Genomic DNA, 4,264 nt, shown 5'->3' with positions numbered 1-4,264 from the left:
GTCTTGCTGAAATTGCTTTTAGTCTCTTCTTTTGAGTAGAATTGCTTAATGCTTTGGATTTACATGAAATGGCATATGAAGTGTTTAAAAAAACCCAATAATAACAAACCCCCCCCAAAACGACCCTGAAGTGTAAGTGCTGCATCTCTTTCTCTGTTACGCTGCTGGTATTTTGGCACTGGTGTGAACACTGGTTAGTGTTGATAGTGCCTCTAATGCAATGGCTTAAAGTACAAGAATGGCACAGTTATTAAATGGCAATAGGGTACAAATTCAACTTACATATTAGAATGTTTTTAATACAGAGAGGTCCTGTTTTCACTTTTAAATAGTGCATGTTATAGATCCGTAGCTAATTCAAAAACTCAGCTGTTTTCACCAGATAATTGCCATTTTTTTTTCCTAGCTCTCTGTATGTTTACTTAACAATTGCTTGCAGTTTTGAAGTTCCACCAACAGATGATGCTAGCAGTTTAATGTAGAATGCTTATGTGCTTACGGTAATGGGATATTGTGGTGGGCGTTTGTGAAACATGTCTGCATTTTGGTTGTTACAGCTATCCAGTTTTGCCCTTCGAGATGATGTGAGTTGACTCCTACTACTGCCTGACATGCTTCTGGTGACTAGAGAAAGTGCTTGCACAGGGGAAAGTGAATAATACTCTGAGGTTTTCGTACTTAAAATATAGTTAGCACCTGGTATGCATACATTTTCTCTAACAGGGTTTGGGAATATCCATAGTAAAAAAAGTACTTGGTTGTAAAGCTACGGTGGTATCCGAGATCTGTCTCTACTATGCTTTGGGACCAGATTTTGAAGCCTTTAACTAGTCCCTTTGTGCAGCGAGTGCCTTTTAATGAGACTGCTGCATAATGAGAGTAAAGAGACTCAGCACATTTATATCTGTATTGAGATCACTGTGTCACTTCGGCATACGGCATTGGGCTTGCAACTGGTGCTTTCCCCCTCTGTAGCAAAATGTGTCAGAACAGCAGCTCTGCGGCAACAAGTGCACCAGCTAGTAATGTAGATGGGCCTCAAGCCAAGAATTTTTTGACCATGCTTGTATAAAAGGTTTAGCTTATAGGTGCTCCAAAAGTAATGGATGGTTATAAATATGATTCCCGTAGCAGTGGCTTGTTACTAGTGTTATTTCTAGGTCTATTAATAGACATACTAACTCTATTAATAGAGTTTGAATTTTAGTAAATGTCTTAAATAAGAAATCTGTTTTGATATGTTCTTGTGGGGTTTCAAGTCTGACTTGTGGTGTAAAACATCATCAAACATTAAAAACAGATGATAGGAAATGAAAATAGTACATAGCCTTTTAGATCTCAAAAGGTATTGATCACTTTTGTAGTACTATGACTGTCATTAACACAAAGCTCATGTCCTCACCTCCTGTTAGTACTCTCGATCAGCTGCTCTGTGAAGTATTTTTGAATTAAGTAAAGTCTTTTCCTGCGGTGACTTCAGCACTACACATCGCAAGTAGACATGGCTGAACAACCAATCTTCCGTCCTAAAAATCAGTGTTTCTCTAGTGAAATACTGTATTGATTTCAGTCTTCTATCTGTAAGTCGGGTAATTAACGTGTGTAGAAGCTGCAGTGAAAGCTGTGCGTTACAAGTAATGAGTTAGAAATTCTGATCCCTGTTAAGTTAGACCTGTCTCCATCCTGTTGCTTTCGTTCTTTCTTAACATTTTACAGGATGGCTGCTGCCAGAATTTAAGGTTGAAGTTATTTATGACTACTCAGAGCCAACTCGCCAAGTTTAACACAGTAAGTTTGGGTTAGATTTTCCTTGCAAGGTTTGTTTGCCTACTGCAAGATACTGTTTTCCTTTCTGTGCTTATCGCTGCAGAGGTTGATTAGTCTCTAGGGGGGGAAAAATTCATGCTCCTTAATCCGTCCCAACTCTTGCACTTTTCCTTTTGTGAATAGGAGACTGCAGTGTAGAGAAAGGTGCTTTGAGAACAAGAAAAATGAGAGAGTGGCAGCAATGATCTGTAGTGAGTAAAGCTGTAATGTAGTGTTACATTACTGTTCTGAATTTAATTCAAGCCCTAATATATATAAAGGAAGAGTGGTTTACAAAAATGTATATATGTGAGAGAAGAGTGACTTAATATTCCTTTATGACTTCATGTTTGCATTAAATTAGCAGTCCTGTAGGGAAATATGGAAACTGGAGTTGTTAACAGCCTACTATAAGCTCTTACTGAATTCTGCTGGGCCTATGTGCAGGAACTGGTGTTTTCAGATCACACTTACTTGTAGTTTTTACAGGACAGCTGTATCTCTGTATTCAAATGCAGAAGCCCTGGTAGTGTTGTCCAGTTCCTATTCCACTTTAGAACTAAGAGTTTTTCACATTCTAGAGGGTTATTTTGAATGTAGCCAAGCAGTACAGTTCCAGTGCAGACTGGAAAAAAGACTCGGCACTAAAGCTGGTGGGTGTTGTGACCTGGACTGGAGTGAGCAAAGCTCAGCCTTTGAAATGGATATCTCCTTTTCTCCTGCATTTCCTCTGCCTCATGTTTATTTTCAGACTTAGCGACATTGCTGTTGGTTTCTTCCTTCTTACTAAGTGTCAGGTTATCGCTGTGGGTTTTCCTTTACTTTGGCTAAAGAAACAAAGGGATGGGGAAGATGCAAATAGCGTCTCAGTTCAAGGCTTAAGCATCATCCATAAGACATTTGCATGTAGGGGGAGGAACTAGATATACAAACACAGCTATTTTGTCTGACAATTTTTTTTCCCCCCCCTCAGAACTGAGTAAATTCCAGTATTTTCCACGGTTTCTAAATTACGCAAGAGGCTTCCAAGAACGTGGAGCACAAGCAGATGTGATAGGTCTCGTATTCAATTTATTCAGCACATCTCCGGAAGGGAATCCAGTGATGGGATAGGTCATGCTGACCATGCATGTCAAATAGATGTGATTTCAGATGAATCAGAAGGAAGAGACCTCGTTACAGGAAGGTCATATTTCACTGTCTCTTTACTGTTCTTCTAGAGAGATTTCTGTAATTCTTTCCTCGCCTTATGCTGCTTTTCTGTCTTGAATGCTGCAGAAACAGCAGCAAGGGTATGGTTTTTCTGGGGTGGCTTCCAAGCACTTGCACAACACGCACCACAGCATTAGTCTGAGGAGTCTGGGTTGAGCCTAAGTGCCTTCACTGTAACAGGTCATCTGTCAAACACAGGCTTGGACAGACAAAGTGACTTTAACTGACCGGTCCAGTTACTGGCTCTTCTGGTTTCGTCTTGGCTGTATTATTTATCTGGAGCTTATTTAACTCATCAAAATCCTTTATCACTCTGAAAATATTTCAGAGTAAGTGAAGCACTGGATGGGGTAGAAGCAGGTGTGTCACAAAGGCAACAAATTCTGGATGCTCTATGTTCTGATGCCTCCCTCAGCTTCCTAGGGCTTTCAGTGACCATCTTGTACCCTTTTTCTTTATTAGTTGAGGCTATGCTTAAATGGTAAATCAGCTGTTACTCTTTCCACCATTAAGTGTTAACTCCTAGGTTGTTTGCCTTTAGCCCATCAGCTTCTGAGAGTTTTGAGCTGCTCCGCTATTAGTTTTGAGCAACTCTGCAGTTAGGTAACCATCAACCTCTGAACGAATTTATTCCTTCCACTTCTCTTTGAAAGTCATTCTATATCTCAGATTCTTGTTTGCCTCATATTAACCCGTACCAGCTTCCAGCCTTTGCCTCTGCACCCAGTGCAGTCACCTCACCGTGTAACCTAGAACCTTTTCCACACACTATTACCAAAAAGCTGTCAGATCTGTAGGGCCTGCCCAACAACAGCTTCCTGCATGGAGGAACAAGCACCCTTGAGCTGCTTCTCTAGACTCCAGCTCAGCTAGTCCTCTTTTTATCGGTGGAAGCGGCAGTCCAGGCTTCTTGCCCAGTCATTGCTACTCAACACAAACTCAGCTCCAAACTTGCTTGATTTGCTAGAGGCATCTACGTGCCTTCTAGCTTGATGCTGTGTTAGTCATTCACCTCTACAGTACGGCTGGAGTTGCTCTCGACTCCTTCCCTTCTCGCTGCTGCACTGATATTTGCATGTGGTTATTAAGGTTTTGGTGCAAAAGATGTGGTTCGGTTTTTGCTTTCTATCAGTAGCTTATCAATAGGGATGCAAAGGTAAGTGTCTTGTGAAGAAAATCCAGGTCTTATTAAGCTGATGATAAAGAATATTGTTCCCCAGCTGTACATGTAAATGGAAAACTTAAC

The sequence above is a fragment of the Gymnogyps californianus genome, chromosome 4 (assembly GCF_018139145.2).
Source record: "Gymnogyps californianus isolate 813 chromosome 4, ASM1813914v2, whole genome shotgun sequence".
NCBI classification, from domain to species: Eukaryota; Metazoa; Chordata; class Aves; order Accipitriformes; family Cathartidae; genus Gymnogyps; species Gymnogyps californianus.
This window is presented reverse-complemented; position numbering follows the sequence as displayed.